Raw genomic sequence first — 23,566 nt, forward strand, 5'->3', positions numbered from 1 at the left:
AAACACAATAAAAAAATATTTTAAAGAAAAGGCTTATATTTACCTTTTATTAGTTTGTTTACATCTACCTTGTATTTTTTTATTTATTAAAAAGGTTACAATTACAACAACAATTCAAGTGTAATCTTTCTTTGTAAAAACTAAAGTATACATTTTATCATACATATTTCAAAGTTAAGGATTCATTACTTGAATATAGCCTAAGCTACAATGGAATAAACACTATAACATATTATTTGATTATTTTTGACAAAACATACTATATTTAACATATGAGCAAAAATTGGCAAACAAAAGCTTATTTGAGGTGGCAGATATTTTACAGTAAAAATGTATAATCTATCCAAAACTAATCAATGAAATGTTGTCTTTCATATGTCTGTAACATAGTAACTTTCGTTTTTATTATAAGAAATATAAATGTTAATTTGCAGTTTAATATGTTGCTTATACAAATACATTTTATTTCAACATATTTCACTCGATTTTTACTCAGTAGCCTATAGCAATACAGTTTGCTAAAAGCGAAACATTCACAGACAGAAACGATTCAAATTTAAACCGTCTTTTGCCAGTTGTGGTAAACAGCGGCATCTCTGCCGTTCATTCATTCATTCATGCACAGATACGCGCCGCACTTGAGAATGAAAAAAAAACTACATTATTCCATAGCCTCGGATCTGTTGCTCCTCGTACTTCTGAGGTAAATTTTCCATTATAGTACTATTCCTCACAGCGCTGCGAGACTGTGTAAACAAGTACAATGATCTGATGTGTTTTCTCGAGCTGATGTGGGCGTTCACAGTTTGCGTGGATTGCCTCAGACATTTGCGTTTGAATAGCGCGCGCTCTCCGTGGGCGGAGTCACATTACATCTGAATGAGCTCTAATTAGCTCGACTGGAATCGCTCTCTTTTAATGCAGATTTCACAAGATGAGAATATTTGTTTTTTAATTTGTTTGTTAATTTAATATTCGGTTTAAAATTTCGACCACACACTGCATTCTTACAATAGCCGTTCTTACAATATCATTAATTTACGTCAGGCAAATACATAGGGCAAACATTCGAGGTCCTATGTATAACTTCCGGCCTAAAGAAGTCACTAGGTGGAGGTAGGCCTACAGAGATTGCTAACCTGTTATGGATCTAAATCGGATTGTAGGTTTTTATTTCTATTTGGGTTTGCAATACAGAGAGATTCTCAAAGTTCTTAGCCATCAGCATGGGATAATAATGTGCCTCAGAACCCTCCAAACCATATTGAGGAAGAACAGGCTTTGCCGGAGGAAGGACTTTACTGATGTGTATGATGTTGCTAACTTTGTTAGTCAGCAGCTTGAAACATCAGGCCAGATGGTTGGCTATAGGATGATGCACCTGAAGTGCATTCAAGAGGGACTTGTTGTGAAAAGGGAAACGGTCAGATTGCTCTTAAATGTTTTGGATCCAGTTGGGGTGGCATACAGGCGAGCGCGAAAACTGCGAAGGAGGAGATACCACAACCCAGGGCCAAATTTCATGTGGCATCTCGATTCTTATGATAAATTAAAACCGTATGGCCTATGCATAAATGGATGTGTCGACGGATTTTCACGTCATCTGATGTGGTTGAAAGTCTCTTTTACAAATAGCGACCCAAAGGTGATTGCATCATACTACATTCAAACCGTGAAAGAAAGGAGAGGATGCCCTCAAAGGATCCGTGCTGATCGAGGAACAGAGAACGTCGCTGTTGAACAGATGCAGATATTCCTTCGACGTGCTGCTACAGATGACTTCGCCTACCACCGCAGTTTCATATACGGTTCCAGTAATCACAACCAAAGGATTGAAAGCCTTTGGAGTATACTGCGCAAGGAAAATGTTCAGTTTTGGATGAATTTCTTTCAAAATCTAAAAGAAGAAGGCCATTTCACTGGGGATTTCCTTGATCGATCCCTTGTGCAGTTTTGCTTCATGGGGATTCTGCAGGTAAGTTAAACTGGTTGAATACATATTGAAAAGTAAATACTCAGGACAAGTCGACTACATCCCAGCAAACTCAAAAATGTTGTAAATATAAGTAATGAGTAATGTCATTTTTTCACGTTGTGAAAAGGTCGTGATAACGTTGTTATCCGACGAACTTAATGACAGTTGTGGGGGGTGGGGTAACTGAGACAACTTCTGAATGCTTGCCAGCTCCGGGAGAGAGTAGCCTATGCTACGACAAGAAACATACTATCATACAGCATAGCCAGGTTTAAAACATTTAAATAGACACATCAAGTAGGCCTAGTTAGTAAGAATGTATATGATTCGGTAGTTGGTATGCTTCTGACAAGCGATTTCTGAGAGAGGCATGGCAGCTCGTCTATTTGATTTAGGCTATAGGCTACTATCGCGCTCATTTCATTCCTGTTTGCACTATTTCATATATCATATCGTGCAGCGTTTTAACACTTAAATGCACACAGCCTATCCAATAGTAGAAAATGTGTATGATGTAGGTATTGTCTTAGTCTTAGCTTACTCTTGAGTTGATAAAGCTTTGGGCTTGATTTCCCGATAACGTTGTCACTTAGCGCCCTATCTGAAGTGCTATCCACGGCAGTGGTGCTGAATTGGCTTGATATCGATGGCTCGAGAATAATTCACACTAGGGGCTGCTTCATTATGTTATGTGATAAGGCAGTGGTCTTTATAAAAGACGCACTTCAGAAGTTAAAATTGCATTTATCAGGACTTGTGGGATCTTATACAAATTAATCCAAATGGCAAACTAAATATGTAGCTGAGCCCCAAGCATGAGTTTTTTTTTAGGCGACCGTTATTTTAGAACGTATTTATTCCTTTATTCCAGATATAGGTTCAGTGTATACACATATTCACAAACTCGTTAACTATTTCATGAATTATATGATTTATACCGATTGTAAAATATGTGGAAGTGAATGTGTTTTGTGGCACGATGAGTTTGCACCGCAATTCAAAACATTTTCCCCGAAATGCATAAAAGTTGCCGGTGAAAAAAACCAAACAATAATAAATAAATAAAACACACAGGGTTGATTTTAATCCTTTGAAGCATACGATCACACCGGTGTGATTAGAATGTTCTGTGCATCATTCAGTGTTTTGAGCCACATCAGGTTTATTTTAGGTTTCAGTAGGCTATATAAAAACGACATATAGGCTATAGTTTGTTAAATTCAAATTCTGTACACTGATGTCTATAGAAGCTGCAATAATCCTTTCAATTATGAAATTTGACGAAGTGTTTTATTCATGTAACAAATACGACTTGGGTAAATGTGAATTAGCTCAAGGATATAGGGAATTTTGGAAATATTAATAATTATAACTCATGGTCATAATAATTCAGAAATCGCATGTACATTTATTTTATCAATTGTTGAGATTACCTTGTTCTGTAACTGGTTTGGTCATCAGTCATTCGTCCAGCGAATAAATGTGAGATTATCACAGTTAAGAAGGGGTATCCCTTTACAAACTCCAAGAAAGTTTTATCTTCTGGCCACAAACATCAAACTTTCTGAGTTTATGAATTAAGAACTACTCAATGTAGTCTACAATATCGAGCTTTGTAGCTTAGATCTTTTAGTTTCATTGACTTATAAGGTGGGTTTTCAAACACAGAGACAGTGAAAAGTATTAATGAATTTTAATAAATGTAAGACTAGAGATTATATGGGCTACGAATATAAACGTACGTAAAAATGCAAACAATAAACACAAACAAACATTTAACCAAACAATAACATACGTGATCAGAATAAAATGAAATGAAAGAAAGAAAGAAATAGAGAGAAGGGAAAAGCTAGTAATTATTACATACAGAAACCTAAGTTCACGAGACACCTGGAACAGCTTTTTATTAATTAATATACTTGCAAGTTTGTCTTCTGTTCAGGTGATGCTGAGAGGCAGGAAAGCGTGGACGGTGTCCTGTTTCTGCTGCGTCTTCCGGTGTCGCGGGAAGTTTAAAAAGGCTCACTGAATGTAACGTTACCGAGAAAGTTCAGATTCATCTCCCGGGACGGGAGAGGTTGCAAAGGACGCAGCTACGACTCAAACATGTGTTCGTTCGATAGAGAAGGCCAGGGCCTCCTTCAGATGTTCCTTGGAGAAGCGCTGCGCCGGGGAGGAGAGGAGGAAGGGTTGAGAGATCAGGGATGAGAAGAGAATGAGAGAGGGTGTCTCTTCCTTTTAAGAGACCTCTGTTTACGCCCTCTCTTTGGGACAACAGCGAATCAGATCTTCTGATCTGACGCGGGAAAAAGTTTATTTGTGTGTTAATGCAGCCCGCCCCGTCGTGTGTAATCACGAGGGGGCAAAATATGGTATTATGCTCGGGGAATTAAAAACGCATGGAACCATAACGTTTATCACAGTCTCTTATCAAAAATCTCCTTTGTCGTGCAAAGGGGATTAAAACAATACCAAGAACGAATAGTGACACAGATAGACACATAGGGATACATTCTTTTGTTGAACAAAGGCACTTAAAGATTACATTACTTGCAAGATAATAAACGATATTCGCTTAAATACTGATTCAGGCAAATTATCAGTGCTGGTGCTACTCGACCTCAGTGCTGCATTTGACACTGTCGATCATAACATACTTCTTGACAGGCTGGAAAACTGGGTGGGGCTTTCTGGGATAGTCCTAAAATGGTTCAGGTCATACTTAGATGGGAGAGGTTATTATGTGAGTATAGGAGATCATAAGTCTGAGTGGACATCCATGACATGCGGAGTCCCTCAAGGCTCAATTCTTGCGCCACTCCTGTTCAACCTGTATATGCTCCCAATGAGCCAAATAATGAGAAAGAACCAAATTGCTTACCACAGCTATGCAGACGACACACAGATCTACTTAGCCCTATCGCCTAACGATTACAGCCCCATTGACTCCCTGTGCCAATGCATTGATGAAGTCAACAGTTGGATGTGTCAAAACTTTCTTCAGTTAAACAAAGACAAAACTGAAGTAATTGTGTTTGGAAACAAAGATGAAGTTCTCAAGGTGAACGCATACCTTCACTCTAGGGGTCTAACAACTAAAAATCAAGTCAGGAATCTTGGTGTGACACTAGAGTCAGACCTTAGTTTCAGTAGTCATGTCAAAGCAATAAGTAAATCAGCATACTATCATCTGAAAAATATTGCAAGAATAAGATGCTTTGTTTCCAGACAAGACTTAGAGAAACTTGTTCATGCTTTCATCACCAGCAGGGTGGATTATTGTAATGGACTCCTCACTGGCCTTCCCAAAAAGACCATAAGACAGTTGCAGCTCATACAGTACGCTGCCGCCAGGATTCTGAGCAGAACCAGAAAATATGAACATATCACACCAGTCCTCAAGTCTTTACACTGGCTCCCAGTTAAATTTAGGGTTGATTTTAAAGTATTATTGCTGGTATATAAATTATTCAATGGCCTTGGACCTCAATACATTGCAGATATGCTCACTGAATATAAACCCAACAGATCACTCAGATCACTAGGATCATATCAGCTAGAAATACCAAGGTTCTCTTACGAGAGTTCTCTCGTACTGCGTTTGAAAAACGCTACGGGAAAGGGTCTCTTTTCACGAAATACTGAAGCAAAATTATCCTTAATTTTCATAAATGTAAAACGCATTGCAGCAGTGAACAGCTATGGCGAGACGGCTCGCTCGCTCATTGGCTGTTCTGCGGCAACTGCATTAGCCTATCGAGCGAGGGCTGATGCAACATCAGGCCAATGAGAGCGCTTCGCGCGCTCCTCGCCACATCCCGCCGAAACGGGTGTGGCAGTCCCCTATAAAAGGAGCTCGAGTAGGCTGATTCAACTGATTTTCATCTCTTCAGCGAAGCGCACGCATCGCTGGATCACGAGGAAGCACGCGTCGTCTGAGAACAAGCTTTTCAGCGGGACGAGCCCTTGAAGCCGCAGGCCTGCGCCGCCTTCTACCGCCGTACCTGCTGCGCTTTCCGACGCCATATCCTTTCATTACTATTGTTCTTTTGTATGTGTGTGTGTGTGTGTTCGCTCTGCAACACTCACCCCCTAAAAGAGCTGCGTCTTTTTCAAGACGCCTTCTCATGCAGCGCTCGCGCTCGCTGACGGCGAATCGCCCTCACTCCGAGCCGATTGCCTACGGTGACTCTGATGACTCGCCTGGCATCCTCCCGAGGCTGCCCTTCCTGAAAGCGGATGGCGGGATTAGTTTTTCTTTACGTTACAAGAAAAGCTACCCTGCCTCTGCACGCGTCACTTACCGGCGAAGGAGAAAAGAGTGTTTTTAGTCCCGCCGTTGGCCGGTCTAACCTCTTTTCTCTCACATTTCTCAGCTCCCTGTGGGTGGCTGGAAATATTATTGCAGCAGAGTGAGTCTGTGTTACACACTTGCCTGCCAGCAAACGCCGAAGAATACATGTTGACGCCGCCTAAAAAGCCTATATCCCACTGTGGCTCAGTGGTGAAATTATAGGTTTTCCGCACGGACGACCGCGGTTCGAATCCCGGTCTCGCGGCATTTATATTTATGCCGCCAATGCTTCCCTCTGTCAGGTCCCCTGAAGGCGACTGCAGAGATGCATTTTGCAGTCAGCAAGCGCGTAGTACCCGCTTGCCTGCAACCAAACACCGTTTCTACGGTTCCCGTGCGTCACTGGCGAAATGAGAATGGAGTGCTTTCAGCCCCGCTGAAGCTGGGCGATGTCCACTCTTCTCTCATTCTAGCATATTTCAGGTGTCTGAAAATGTTAGTATTGCTTGTTGTGCTTTCTCGCATGCCTGCAAGCAAACGCCAGTGTGGATAATACTCGCGCTGTCTTTGTCTATGTATCCCCACTGTGGTCCAGTGGTAGATTCTTAGACTTAGACGCGGGGGACCCGAGTTCGAATCCCAGGTCTGCCGGCAGAAACATTTATGCCGCCGAATGCAAATCACTCTGTCTGTTCCCCGAGAGGCAACTGCAGATGTGTTTTTTTTTTGCAGCCCATGAGCACGTGTTACATGGCCGGACTTCTACCGAAGTCCCGCACGGGGCCCGTGCTCAAATATTCGACCCGGGTTGATCACGCGCGCAACATAGTGAACGTGCCCACTGCCTAGTGCCCACAGACACTATGTTCTGCACGCCTTGTGGTTTCTGTAAGACGAAACCTGTGTGCATTAATTCTGCTCAGGCAGACAGTGCACTCGCTGCAGTAACTGTGCCCGCTCTCCCGCGCCCACACTTACTCGCGGCCATTTTATGTCTTACGGGACTCGCCCAGCCCTCCTCTGCTCGGTTAAACACCGCAGCGGGGTCGAGCGCAGGCGTTCTGTCCGCTGTGATCAGCGCGCTTCCCCCGCGACAGAACGCGCTTCAAAGTCCCGGCCACGGCCGATGATGCTATAAATGTAGTGTCGATGCCCACTCCTCTGTGCCCATCCCTACATACAAGCACAGCCCTGCACACAGGGCCCGCGCACATAAAATCGACTCAGGTCGATCGCGCTCCAAACATAGTAAAAGTGCCCACTTCCCAGTGCCCACGAACACTATGTCTGGCCATTTTATGTCCTACGAGACTCGCCCAGCCCTCCTCTGCTCGGTTAAACACCGCAGCGGGGTCGAGCGCAGGCGTTCTGTCCGCTGTGATCAGCGCGCTTCCAAAAAAAAAAAAAAAAAAATTCAAAAGTCCCGGCCACGGCCGATGGTGCTATAAATGTAGTGTTGATGCCCACTCCTTTGTGCCCATCCCTACACAAAAGCACAGCCCTGCACACAGGGCCCGCGCTCATAAGATCGAGTCAGATCGGTCACGCTCCAGACATAGTCAAAGTGCCCACTTCCCAGTGCCCACAAACACTATGTCTGGCAGATCACAGATTCCCTGTTAAAACGGGATCTGTGCGCGCCCGCTCTGCTCAAGCAGACAGCGTGGCCAAAGCAGTAAACGTGCCCGGTCCCCGCCCACGTTCACTTGCAGGCTGCATGAGTCCCATGAGACCTTCTCAGACCTCCCTCACTCAGTTAAGCACTGTAGCGGGGTAGAGGATGAGCGTTCTGCCCGCTGTAATATGCGCGCTCCCCGCCTCAAATGTCACAGGCGTAACGCCTTTGTTATCGCACCCCGAAGCGCCGCTGTCGCACGGCGAACAGAGCGCACTTCGCATCCAGCCCCTAGCCGGCCATGCAGACGCATGGGCCGCGCTTCCAGGGGTTTCGGACTGGGTGCTAGACATTATAAAGAGAGGCTTCTCGCTACAGTTTTGCCGACGCCCTCCCCGCTTCACAGCGCGCGTCGAAACTACGGTGAATTCAGAAGTAGCACACCTACTTCGTGCCGAAATATCAAAACTGTTGAGCAATGGGGCGATACAGCATGTATCCCAAGCTCAAAGCGAAGGGGGCCTATACAGCAGATACTTTCTAGTCCCCAAAAAGGATAGTGGTATCAGACCCATACTGGATCTAAGACGACTAAACAGAGCTTTAGTGAAACGCAGTTTCAAAATGCTCACGACCAGCAAAATCCTCGCGCATATTCGCCGAGAAGACTGGTTTATGTCGATAGATCTGAAGGACGCGTATTTTCAAATACAGATAGCGTCACGTCACAGGCGATTCTTGAGATTCGCCTTCGAGGGTCGGGCGTACCAGTATACAGTCCTACCATTCGGCTTGTCCCTGGCACTTCGTACGTTTACGGGATGCATGGACGCAGCGCTCGCTCCTCTCAGACTCAGAGGCATGCGAATGCTGAATTATTTGGACGACTGGCTGATCATAGCTCAATCACGATCACAGCTCGTGGAGCACAGAACCATGTTACTCGATCACCTCGAGAATCTTGGTATCATGATCAATTGGACGAAGAGCTCCCTGAACCCCAGTCAAACGATCTCGTTTCTGGGTATCGTTCTGGACTCGCAGTCCATGACGGCGCGGCTGTCACCACAACGCGCGCTACACATTCAGCACGCAGCGAGGTCTTTCCGCTGCGGTGCGATTACCACGCTCAAAAAGTTTCAGAGGATGCTGGGTCTCATGGCCTCAACATCGACAGTTCTCCAGTTGGGCTTGCTTCGCATGCGCCCTCTGCAGTTCTGGCTGAAAGCACGAGTGCCGCGCAGAGCGTGGACGCTCGGCCGATTACGCCTCAGAGTCGATCAGGACTGCGTGTCAGCCCTAAGACCGTGGGCGGCGAGCGATTGGTACCGTTCAGGCGTAAGCCTGGGGACTTCCTTGAGGGTGAAGAATGGTGTCTACGGACGCATCCACCTCGGGATGGGGGGCGCTGCTCGAGGGCAGACCGTTCTTTGGCCAGTGGTCAGAACGAGAGAAGCTCCATCACATCAACTGCTTAGAAATGCTAGCAGTTCACAACGCGCTGACGCGCTTTTGTCCCCAAATCAAGGACCAGCATGTCGTAGTCCGCTCGGACAACACGGCCATGGTGTCCTACATAAATCGCCGGGGCGGTCTCAGATCCAATATTCTGTACAGGCTGGCCAAGCGCCTCCTGACATGGGCTCAGCGCAACTTGCGCTCGCTGAGAGCAGTGCATGTGCCTGGGACCCACAATCTGGGTCCAGACAGACTGTCCAGGGACAACGTTCCCACGGGCGAATGGTCTCCACACCCACAAACAGTCCAGCTGTTGTGGCAGAGATTCGGCAGGGCGGAGGTGGACCTATTCGCGTCCCCAGAAAACGCTCATTGCCCCGTGTTCCTTTCAAAGAACGACAGCGCGCTGTCCCACACGTGGCCGCGCTGCCCGCTATACGCGTTTCCCCCAGTCTCCCTCCTACCTCAGGTATTAGAGCGAGTCAGGGAAGTGAAATGCCCAGTACTGCTTGTAGCACCGTTCTGGGACAACCAAACCTGGTTTCCAGTCCTGATGCAGTTAGCAGACTTCGCTCCGTGGCCGGTGCCATTGAGGAAAGATCTCCTCTCGCAGGCCAGGGGCTCGATTTGGCACCCACATCCGGAGTTGTGGTCCCTTCATGCATGGGCGCTCAACGGATATCCGTTGATCTCACAGAAGGAGTGCTGAATACCATCACTCAGGCTAGAGCACCGTCGACCAGGCGGCTTTATGCCTCGAAGTGGTCGGTTTTCTCCGGCTGGTGTGCAGCTCGAGACCTATCACCCCTCGATTCAGCCATGAAAGGTGCCCCCTTTGAGCCTATCCAATCTGTCAGCCTCAAACATCTGTCGTTCAAAACAGTGTTTTTGATGGCCCTCGCTTCGGTGAAGCGCATAGGCGATCTGCACGCGCTCTCTGTGAGCCCAGCGTGCCTAGAGTTTGGGCCTAATGACTCCAGGGTCATACTCAAACCTAGACACGGTTACGTGCCAAAACCCCTCAACACACCGTTTAGGGCTCAGGTTATCTCCCTGTCTGCCCTACCGGGATCGAGTGAGGAAGGGGACTCGAGCTGTCTTTGCCCCGTTAGGGCTTTAAGAGCTTACGTGTCCCGCTCTGCTGTCTTCAGACAGACTGAGCAGCTCTTTGTCTCGTTCAGTGGACGTTCCAAGGGAACAGCTGTTTCGAAACAGAGCCTATCCAGATGGGTAGTTGACGCCATAGCGCTGGTTTACACCGCCAAGGGCCTTCAGTGCCCATTGGGCGTGAGAGCGCACTCCACGAGAGGCGTCGCCTCATCGTGGGCCTGGTCTGGCGGGATTTCCTTACAGGAAATATGTACGGCGGCAGGCTGGGCCTCGCCGTCTACATTCATAAGGTTTTACAACCTAGAGGTTCCCGCCTTGCAGGCCAAGCTGCTTTCGGTATAGTCGAATCAGCTGTCTAGCCAAGGCACGGATTTCGCAGGCGCACAGCGCCCCGAAAATTCTGGGCAGAATTGTGTAAGACCCACATTTCCCACATTAGCCAGGCCCCCCTGCCTATGTGATGTTGTATCGCGTCTAAGGGCGCATCCATTTGGGCGAAATTGTGTAAGACCCACATTTCCCACATTAGCCAGGCCTTCCCCTGCCTATGTGACGTTATATCGCGTCTGAGGACGCAACCTTTAAGGGCGGATGTCCCCCCCTTTTTTATCTCCAGACTCTCTGAGTCTACCTGGTGATTATGCACTGTATATCTGGACTGGCTTCCAGTGATCGGTGTCTTATCCCAGCACGCACGGCGTCTTACATGTGGTTCCCGTAGCGTTTTTCAAACGCAGTACGAGAGAACTCTCGTAAGAGAACGTACTCGGTTACTAACGTAACCTCGGTTCTCTCTAGAAGAGGGAACGAGTACTGCGTTCCCTGCCGTGCGTATGGTTCGCTCTGGTTCGCTTCGGCGATGAAAACCAGTTGAATCAGCCTACTCGAGCTCCTTTTATAGGGGACTGCCACACCCGTTTCGGCGGGATGTGGCGAGGAGCGCGCGAAGCGCTCTCATTGGCCTGATGTTGCATCAGCCCTCGCTCGATAGGCTAATGCAGTTGCCGCAGAACAGCCAATGAGCGAGCGAGCCGTCTCGCCATAGCTGTTCACTGCTGCAATGCGTTTTACATTTATGAAAATTAAGGATAATTTTGCTTCAGTATTTCGTGAAAAGAGACCCTTTCCCGTAGCGTTTTTCAAACGCAGTACTCGTTCCCTCTTCTAGAGAGAACCGAGGTTACGTTAGTAACCGAGTACGGTTCACTCAAAGCATGGCGAGTCTGCTTTCAGCTATTATGCCAGCCACAGCTGGAACCAGCTTCCAGAGGAGATCAGATGTGCTCCTACTGTAGTCACATTCAAATCCAGACTCAAAACACATCTGTTTAGCTATGCATTTACTGAATGAGCACTGTGCCAATGCTCGTCCGACTATCTGTACTGTACTGTATTTTATTTTTTATTTTTCTAAACTGTTTTAATTATTCTTATTTCTTTTTATTATTTTAATTTCTTCTATGTAAAGCACTTTGAATTGCCATTGTGTATGAAATGTGCTATATAAATAAACTTGCCTTGCCTTGCCTTGCCTTGCCTTGCCTACTGTACTTCCAAAACACAACTACTCTAATATCACACTGGGGAACATGCAAATCACCCGGAACACTCTTTATAAATTTGTAATGAATGGTAAAATGAAATTTTACTACGTGGAAGTCCATATGTGGCAATGTGCGTGTGTGTGTATGTTTGGATGTCTCCTCAGTTGCATCTCGTGGTGGCGTACCACGTGAGGGGTTGGGGGTTTGATTGGAAAATGGCATTCAGCAAAGACAAAGGTAGTTCTGTGGCAAGTTACTTACAGCCTGAGGCGTCGTAGAATTGATGCTGAGGGAAGGAGATAGTTCTGGAGAACTGAAAGGAGTCAGTCTTTTAATTTGCCTTCAGTACACAAAGAACAAACGTTAGACCTAGAAAAAAAAGGGGTGTTGTCGCACCACGTGATAGTTTGAGAAACAATATCGGCCTGTTCGTTGATTTTATTAAGTCGTGGTAAACATTAACCAGCGAGATCTGCTTGCACACTTGGAGACATGCTACCAGGCCACATTATTCAACGCTTTCTGAATACGAACATGTACATGCTCATATGTGTTTTAGCATGAGAGAAACAATCAGGATTCGCTAATTCAGACCATCTGGCTGTCATTGTCATTGTTGCTACATTCACATCATAGGCTATATACACATTGTGTATGAGATATTCTTCTCCCAGTTCTTCACTGGCCACTTACTTAAATGTATTTAGGGGAAAATTTGTAAATCCGACAGCTCTGAATTGCGGTGCAAACTCATCTCGCGACAAAACACATTCACTTCCATATTTGACAATATCATATAATTCATGATATAGTTAACAAGTTTGTGAATATTTTGAATAAAAAAAAATACAAATACACGATATCTACATATCTGTCAGCTGCATTAGCCTACACATCTCCAAGGAATAAATTCTAAAATAACGGTCACCTTAAAACAAAATCATGCTGGGGGCTCAGCTAGAATGGCTAGTGCCCCCAGAATATATAGGCTACATGAGAATATAGATGTAGTAGGCTATGCTATTTGGCGCTAAGAGACCACGTTATCGGGAAATCCAGCCCTGGTTGCTGAGTGACGCGCAGAGAGTGAAAGGTGGCAAAATAATTAATTATCGCGTTGTGCTCATTTCATTCATAGTGCTCACTCATATGTGTCATAAAGAACAAGGATTTAAAACGTTTAAACAGAAATACGCACAACCGGCGCAGCGTCATAGAATGTCTCTGAACAGATTCACGCCCACTTTTAGGGGAAAATAAAAAGACTTCCCATGGAATTCAATACACAATAGCGTCACAAAACAACGTCCGTACACAGCCGACAGGCGTGAATAACTTAAGAAATCACTAAGATTAAACATTTCAAGTAATTATATGTCCACCCTGCCTGCCATAGAGCGTGAAAGATGCATCAACAAACTTAATTTTTCGCTCAATGCCAGCGCGCTCCACTCTTGTAGGCTATAGGCTACCGCTCACGCTCACCGGTAAAACGACGTTCACTCAAATCACGCTCCTACATTAAATTTCTCTGTGTAGCCTACTGCACTATATGTGTTGTAACCATTAAAGAAAACGTATTTAGTTTAATATTTATGTTTACATATTATAATGTTATTTTTTTATTTCATATGTTGATTATGAAAAGTGAACGGCATAAGTAGATGGGATGCATCATAAGATGCACAATATATCGGGAGTTATGGAGACATGATTTTGACCACTTCATTGAGTTTTGTTTTGTAGAAATTGTCTTAACGTTAATCAATGATTCATCAAACAATTGCAAACATCAACAAATGCCTGAATTTAACAAATACGCAGCAAAAATAGCAGACAATCATGGAGACATTGATTCACAGAAATATAGCCTGAAATCATTTTAAATGAAACAATTAAAAACGAAAATAAATAGGCTATTCTCTGATTGTGTAATCCTGTGCATTTCTCTCTTTAAGCGTTTCATTTGAATAGACGAGATAGCCTACATTACATTTAAAACCTAAATAACACGTCATATCTACATTGGCATTTGGCCTGGTTCTGCTTTGGTAGGCTACCGTCATGACGTTTTTTGAACGTCTTATTACAACGTGCAAATTACGTTATTTTAACACCTAAATAAAACCTCTCTCAAAGTTGTAGTTTGGTCTGGTTGTGTTTTCGTTGAAACGTTTTATTTAGGTTAGGACTACATTATATATTTAAATTTAAGGTGTGGTTTGTTGTAGGCTACTGCAACATGACTTAATTGCAAAAAAATAAATAAAAAAGGTGAAAAGTTGTTAAAACGTTTTGTGTTTGTAGGGGCATTATCAAACAATTTAGGTTATAGCTTTGCATTTGGAACTTATTCTGTTATGTCTTCGTGTTTTATCCTTGTCCACTAAGTACTAAACTGCTCTGTTTGCATCCGCGTAGTCTATAACAAGTTAAGTATACTAATCTTTATAAAGTATATTTTATAACAATATTTGTCTTTTTACTGTTATTTTCTTAGGGGGAGCTCGACGATTTTGCTCAGATGTGGAATGCACACCGCATACGAACACAACGTAATATTACTGCACCACATGGACGACCGGCCATAATGTATATGGCTCCTCATCTTTACGGGTCAGCAGATCATATCTTTCGGTGTGACCCTGCTGATGTTCAAAACTGCCAAGAGGAGTGCGTAACACCGACCCACCCATGTGATGACACAGTTTTTGAACTTTGTTGTCTGATAATGGATGAACTTCATCTTAATGTCCCAGATGATGCTGAGAGTGGCAGAACCCTGTACATTAGTCTTAGGCAAGAGATACTAAGTGTGTTGTGATTTGTCTTTACAATATCTTTGGAAAGATGTAGTGTAATCTTTTGAGTTAAAAATGTATTATGCAAGTCATTTTTATAGAATTTTCATTTGTATTTGAGTAAGAGGCTGTGATTTAAATTCTAAGATATGTAGTCATATTTTACAACACTTGGACATGATATTGTAAATTGTAGATTTTAAATCATTTTTGTTTTTAAGTCTTTACTTATAGATCTGTCAATGTATAATGCACATGTTATCAAATAAAAGACAGCTTTAAGGATAGCCTACTTTTTATTTAACAAAAAGCTTGCAAATGTAGTTACAGGAAATGAGAATGTGTACCAAGAGGTACTGACACAAGGTCATATAACACAAGATAAAATAGTATTGCAGGTAGGCCATTTCTATTTCAGGTTAAAATAAATTCTAAAACTTCCTTATAAGAACACAACTTGTATTCAACAGACCTTATTAAAACACTAGTGAGACTGTAACATGAACTTCTGGGACTTAAATGTGTAAGGCCAACAAAAAGAAATGTATGACAATGTATGGTTTTCAGAACTGAAATGCTCTATAGGTTTTTCCCAGAATACACAAATGAACAGTATATGAAAAGAAGCCGGATTATTTTATCACGGTCTACATGGAGAACAGTTTGCTGGAAATGCACAAAATTTACCTTACAAGCTATTATCAGCTTTACAACAGATCCATTTTCATGTAGTTGGCATCTAAGACACTCGCAAACTCTCTACTGTAAGTGCATGGTATCTGCAACAGCGGACCACATGTATGTGCCACTGGACACCTTTGTAACCCCCTGATATCTGTAAATTCAACATCAATGTGTGAAACACAGATAACATCAGCCCCAGTGGTAAAGCGCAGAAATTTATGCAGTTTATCTTTGTCAAGTGATCGAATGAACAGCTTTAAAAACTGTATTGTTTTACTGTGAGAAGGTTGTTTCTCATTGTGTTTAAGCAACCCAATAATGCCTTTTGCTGTTGGAATTTTGGATTCATAAAGGGCTGAAACTGCGGACACAGTTGGAAGCAGACTTTTTAAAGTACACTGAGCACTAGCAGCCATCATTTCAAGAGCATACATTGGCTCCTGTATTAGTTGTTTGTGCGCAGTCTGTATGATGGTGTCCTTTATGGCATCTCCATCAGGAACAGCGTGCCCACCCATTCTGGAAAGCATGTCGAGTAGGTCATCCCAGTCATACTCTTTTCCTTCCAGCACAGAGCTGATGATGTCTCTCTCAAATGGCGTGACAAACCTTGAATAAAACAGAATGTATAAAACAGATCAATTAAGCCCTTTTCACACAGAGATTACGGAAAATACATGGATAATGTGTCCCGAGCTCGTTTGATTTTGGTTAATTCACACTGCCAGTAATTTTCCCGGAATCTGTGCGTGCCTTCACACACATCACGTAAAGATGGCATTGATTCCGGCTTATGTTCACACAGAGCGCGTCCCGGGACTGATTCCGGCAATGTTACTAGGTCCCCATCCCGGGATCGATCCCCGCATCAATCCCGGGATGTGTTTGCGTTCACACAGAAGGCAGTCTAGCAATTTTATGGCAATTTCCAGGGATGAACGCGCTGAGTGAAAGGGGCTTTACAGTGCATAGTGACAAATATTTGTCATAAAATTCAATGGCTCATTTCGCATGCAGTACCATTCAATTGTACAATTGGCAAAAATACTATACTACATACCTCACAAAAGATTCAATCAGCATGTCTGGTGTCACTTTGTTCTCTCCATGAAGGAGACACACTACAAAGGCCAACGACAGCTTCACTGGAAAGAATCCATGATCCTGGTATCCTTTTAGTAGAATTCGACCTACTGCCTCCCATTCTTCTTTTCCATACTCAGGCTTTAGTGCAGGGACACACTCAATTTCCCCATCTGCACAATTCAGGAAAAAAGCTTCCCAAAAACCTGAATATGCATCCCGGGCAACACCAGATGCATCAATGCCACATTCATCAACAAAGATAACTGACAGTCTGGCCTCCACAACACTGGCATCTTTGAACTGTTCCATCATATCATGAATGATGTTGACACGATGCAGTCTCAGCATCTTCGGAGCAGAATCTTCATGTGTTACCAAATGTGCTACCTCTCTTGACTGTGATGGTATCTCTTCTTGAGGTGCATCTATGGAAAGAGTATCATCAGAGTTGTACTCAGGATCCTCCACTGGACCAAACTGTATTTCATCATCAGATGACAAATATGTCTCGTCTGCTGTGTAGCAGTCATCATTTTGTTCTGATGGTGTGTCTGAACTTTGAAGATCCTCAGAAGCAGCTTCAGATTTTTCAAGATCAAGTGTTACCAAGTAGAATCTCAGTACTCCCAGTTTAACCGATTCATACAGCCCTCCAACGGTGATATCATGTGGCATTTCACACTCTTGAAAATCATATATTTTGAAAGAGAAACTGACTTCAGGACCTTTCTTTGACTGACCCCGAGGAAAAAAAAGCTCCTTTCCCAGCTGGATGAGGTCATCATAACCAGCAGTTTTTGGAACAGCCAGCTTTCTTGTCCCACCACCACATTTGGTTCGAACTTGTTTTCCATTGTGCATCCATCCAAGTTCAACCCGTCTTGTATCTTTACAAGCATTTTTGTTTCCAATCAATGACTTTCTCGTGCTCCCACATTCCTCATTTTCACCGGCGTCCTCTGAGAAGTTTGAGACATGTCTAAGTTTCATTTTCTTCCTTAGTTTTTCTAGAAGATTTAGTTTTCTGGTTTGTTTAACATGGTTGCCGTTGCCACAGTAATGCCTTAACGCAACCCTATCACCAAGGGCTGGCAGGAATCTCTCCAATGTGTTGTCATCCATTGTTGTTACTGTCGATTGGTCAATCTATGAACATATAAATGTACACATGTTTAGGGATACATAAAGGCTGCAGTTTCACCCAGCATGAGCAGAATTACTGACACTTAAATCTTACAACTCTAGTCCAAAAATGGATTAGGTCTGATAATGTTCTATTGGTTACATTTTAAATGATTTATCTTGCAATGTCCTTTTTTTTACTAAAATTAATTACCAATATAATTACTAAAATAAGTTATTAATTTCAAATTGAATATATGCGTTAGTGGTTCATTGGATCACAAAACTCACGGTTTGGATCATATTACGTTTTTTTGAGTCACGGATTGGATCATTTTTTGGATCAGCAAAATAATAATAATAATAATTTGGGGTAACTTTGCTTTCCATTTATCACTTAAAGCTCACTTTAAGTAACCTACTCCAATACCACAGCAAAAAAACTAGCCTAACTAATAAAGTTAAAACAATATTAAAGGCAAGTGAACAGACGGTAAGAACAAACAGCAATTACAAGCATAGATAAATAGAATGTAACATTTATAAAGTAAGGTCTAACTGTAGTATTCATGTCAGGTAGGCCTACAAAAAAATTTAATTAAATGTAAAATAACGCTATGTTTACTGTATAAACTTAATAGATTATTCTTTGTTAAAGCTGTGTTTTGTAGTTTGATTAACATTAATGACAAACAACAGCATACATTTAAAGGCCGCTGTCACTTTAACAATGCACGGCTGTATAATGATGATACACATCCGAGTTCTTTCTTAACTTGTTCACAAAGACATAACCGAATGTGTTTACGAGAATACTTGCTTACTTTGACTATGTGTGTGTATATAATGTCCACCGAATAGCGACGCGAAAGATTGAGGAATCGATTCGGAGTTCGCGCACTATCTGAAACGCGCCTCTCTGTGTGTGCGGCTGTGAGCACAGATAACAGCGTGGGACGCTGAGTAACGTTAACGAAATAAATTCTCCTTTGCCTCTCCCAGCGCCGGCATGTTTTAAAATATATTGAATTTGTAAACTAGCAAGTGCAAAATACGTGCAAACGATAACCTTTCACTCTATTGCGGTTAAACTCGCAATGCCGCGAATCACATGCGCGCCGAACCGGATCAACGATCCGTTTAACCCCTAGGTAACGTTAACTGCATTCAAAATAATGAATATGTTTAATAAATATGCATGTTTAAATCACCTTTTGCTCAATCATGCGCTTTAACGTGTCCTCTGGCACTCCACGATTGCGAAGGAAGTCATACAAGTCATCATCCTCCTCCGCCATGACTGCGAAGATCTGTGGCCACTTTTTTTTTTCTCCGTTTGCTTCCGCCAGCTTTGACCTTGTGTTGCGATCAAATCTGGCCGATGTACAAATGTCCTATTTGCAAAAAAACTCTTCTATCTATTCTGAAGTAGGTTTCAGTCTAATCTTAGCACGGACCATACGCAACAACAATAATAGTTAAATTATTATTATTATTATTATTATTATTAATAATAATAATAATGATAACAGCCACAGTAGTGCTAGGCTAAGGCAGTGCAAGCCAAGTCAAGTAAAACATAGTTTCTGATCTAGCCAATAATGACCAAGCACATGAAGCAAAATAGGCTATCTGCGATTGAGTTGTGTAAAGTTAACAAATAAACCAAATCTAATAGATAAACTATCAAGCTGGCTGAAAGAGCAATACTGACAACAAAACTAGCACAAAACTATGTGTAATTGCCAAATAAGTTATTTGCCATTAATATGCAACGTTTTAGAAAAGTATAAATTAGTAGAATATCCAGTGTTATGAAAACAGCATGTCAACATAACTACAATGCATTCTATAATTCCCGGTCTTATTCTGCCCTCTAGTGGCATATCGAAATGAATACAAACCTTAACATATTTACTAACAGACCAAATATGTACAACAAAATCTGATGAGCTCAGAATATACGCGTTTAATTCCACGTTAAGCAAATTGCCGAATACACTCAAATGAGATCGACTCAGACGTCAATAAATGGACGCGCAAATTATAATCACTAATACAAAATAAAACAAAAATGTCTTTTATACACAAAAATGTCTCTATTTGTACAAATTGCTGCACATTCGTTGAATTCTGAATTTTGCACATTTGAAAGCAATTTGTTTATGGGTAGCCTAAAATATCTGCAACATTTATCAAGTTCAAGGATAATTGTGCGTGCATTTCTTAATCAATATGATACTAAAATCATAATAAAGTATACTACAAAAAAATCAGATAAGTCCAGTCAGATATTAATAATACTAATATTAATTTAACTATTATTGTTGTTGTTGCACTGCATTCGTTGTATTCTGAATTTTGCACACATAAATGAAAGCAATTTGTTTGTGGATAGTAGCCTAAAACATATCTGCAACATTTATCAAGTTCACGGATAATTGTGCGTGCATTTATTAATCAATATGATACTAAAATCATAATAAAGTATAGGCTACTACAAAAATCAGATAAGTCCAGAATATGAACGCAAAGCGTTTAATTTGACGTTAAGCATTTTCCTCCCATAGAAACTCATTATAAGAACGCTAAATGTAGCTTAATGCATATTAGAATGTCCCCTTATTATGTCGAAATAACGAGATATTTATGTCAAAATAACGAGATATTATGTCGAAATAACGACTTATGTCGTAATAACGAGATATTTATGTCGAAATAACGAGATATTATGTCGAAATAACGACTTATTAAGTCGAAATAACGAGATATTATGTTGAAATAACGACTTATTAAGTCGAAATAACGAGATAAGTTTTCTTTATTTTTTTTTCTCACCTTGCGGTTCAGGGCTTCCGTACTTTATAATGCAAGTCGAGTGTTTTAAATAACCTTCTGGGATCTGATTTGGCTTCGGATAAAAAAAAAAAATCAGACAGAAAATATATTATTTTATAGTATTCTGCACAATGATAAAGTCTATATCGATTATCATTACATTATAAATATAATCTATTATTATGAAAATACCTGACATGGCTCGAAGAACACAGATAAATCATATATCGTTGCAATCATGTTTATTGTCTCCAAAACATCTTTATATGCATGTTACAGCGATCACTGTTTATGCATAGACAGTAAAAGAAATGGACAAGGGACCCCATTGGATTCAACGGAGAAAAGTCAATTAGAAGCACTCACTTCCTGATGGCTGACCGTACTGCGCAGACTCAAACTGAGCTTGACGACGTAGATCAACCTGTCTGTCTTCTAGTAGCTGTGCCAAGATAAATCTGAATCATTCCCTTCCGAAACTTGCAGAGACGGAGAGTGTGAGTTAGGGCTGGGCGATATATCGACAATGACATATGACATATATTGATTGCTCAGCTTGTCATTGATATATGACAAGCTGAGCCATATCGCATTAATTATCGCGGATGTATCGCCTGCGATAATTAATGCGATATGGCTCAGCTTGTCAGTGAACTACGGCTCTGTGTAGTAAATGCCGCTCCATTTGAAAGCAGGTGATGGCGATTTATTACTAATCAAGGAACCGGCTTTACTGACGAGATGCGCATAACAATCTCATGCGATACATCCCTAGTGTGAGTAGGAGGTGTCCATGAGCTAGGAGCAGGAGAAACTTTTGCTAAGTATTCTGATTAATTATTTTGTCATTTTGCCTCCACATCCCCCCGATTGCCTGCGAGCTTCTCCTCCTGTCCATACGGTAATTTCTCTACTGTGCGACAGAGAGTTGCGTGGTTATGACGCAATCGTTAGCCTGTTTTTACAAAAACTGCTTCTACGGGGCCATAACGTAATATACAAGGTAATGGAGCCTTTTATACATTTTTGTGTTTCTTTAGAAATAAATAATGGACAAATGGAGTCTTTAAACGCCTCAGATGTAAAGTTATTAGCTGTCAAAGTGACGCCAAAATGAATGGGAGTCAATGGAGTCAGGTGATGGTCTGCTAATCAATGGCGGCCCCCAGGGAAGCTTCAGTTTTTTCTGAAAGATTACCCCCTTGTGTTTATGTCAGGGAGTTCCTGGAATGTCACATGACATGGCTCTTCTTCATGTGTTCCATATATGGACTAAATGTGCATAGGGCGCCCTCAGGCTGCCAGTGTGTATTGAAAACACAGTACATCAGAGTGTCCAGCGCTCATAATGATTACATCGTCACATTTGGGTATAAATGTATAAATTCAATAAATATTATTCCTCTCTATAGAAATCTGACATAAACCTATGAGAATCGATCAATATTTCTCCAAATCTGCACATTTTTGAGCTAAAAGCCCTGAGGGACGTTGTTTTGTTAAGAGCTTTCATGACGACCGCACAGGAGTTTTTTCTGAATGGGAGCGGCTGATGCTCATAATATTAAAGGTATCGACAATTTTTTTCATTACATAACTCCTGACACAAATTAAGACATAACTGTCACTATAAGTTTCTCAGAATAAAATAGTGGTCAAATACTGAAACTTGAATCTTATATCTTTTTAATAATGAATAGTTTGTCAAGGTAATAACATTAAATCTAATAGTAACTTTTAACTATTTAAACAAAGAACGATTCAGTGTGCGTCGGCGCACTGGTGAAGCTTAACGCCCTATTCGGACGGGATTAACTTTACAAGGGTAGATGGAGTAATGTAATTTTACCACAGGACGTCTGTAATATTAATGGCCAATTCGCACGGGATAAGATATCTCAGTAAAACTAGCAGAAGTGGGAGGGGTAACTCGATTTGCCACCCTCATGTCATCATGTGCGTATTACGTTGCTTCCTGATATCATGTGCGCAAACACATAACCTATATTGATATATAACAGTTATGTCCGGTCAAACGATGTATTAATTAACTTCAGATTGGATTGTTGGTAATAGGCACTTACCTAACGCTAAAATATGTTTCAATGCCTCTAACAAGTGCTTTTGATCTTCTTTCTGATCTGAATGGTATGTGGAAAACACTTGGGTTTTGCCACAGACTCGTCCCAGCGACTAGAACACAACTAATCGGTTACTAACGTAACCTCAGTTCCCTGAGATGAGGAAACGAGTATTGCTTAAGGATAGCTTACGCTATGGGAAAACCTCCTTTTCTCGAGAATATTGAAGCAAACTTTTTAAAACGCAGTGCAGCTGCACAGCGAACACAACTGAGCGCGAGAGCGGTCATTGGCTGTGCTGCGGCAACTGCACGAACCTATGGCGAGGCGGCTTTGATGCAAGAACCAATCGGGACGCTTGGTGCCCTGGCGCGTCATAGCCCGCCAGTATGGGCTGGTCAGAGGCTATATATTGGCGTGTCTCGCCTAGGTGCTCCAGGTTTAAACGACTGAAGCGATCCCCTGATCCAAGCACAGTAGCACGGTGAGTTACACAATACTCGTTCCCTCATCTCAGGGAACTGAGGTAACCGATTAGTTCCCTTTCGAGAGGTCTCTAGTATTGTGTAAGGCTAGCTTACGCTATGGGAACCCCCTACAAAACGCTGTGCATGCTAACTTCGCTCTACCGTGACCCAAGCATATGTATGAATCACAAGGGAAGCATGATCCTAATATAAGCCAGTTTAAACGGGCTTTATATACTGGATAACTAGGAACCGTAGTTCATGGTATAAGGGATACATAGTAGCCAGCTAAGGCAGTGCCAGGTGTGTATGAACCCTAAGACTTTGGGGGGGTGCTTAACACTTTTACACTGAGAGAACCTTGGCCTGTAAGGCGGGTACCTCCAAGTTATAAAACTTCACAGATGTGGACGGCGAGGCCCAGCCAGCCGCCGCACAAATGTCCTCAATGGGTATTCCAGTGGACCAGGCCCTCGAAGAGGCCATGCCTC

The sequence above is a fragment of the Abramis brama genome (genome assembly GCF_963993115.1).
Source record: "Abramis brama genome assembly, chromosome: 12".
Lineage (NCBI taxonomy): Eukaryota > Metazoa > Chordata > Actinopteri > Cypriniformes > Leuciscidae > Abramis > Abramis brama.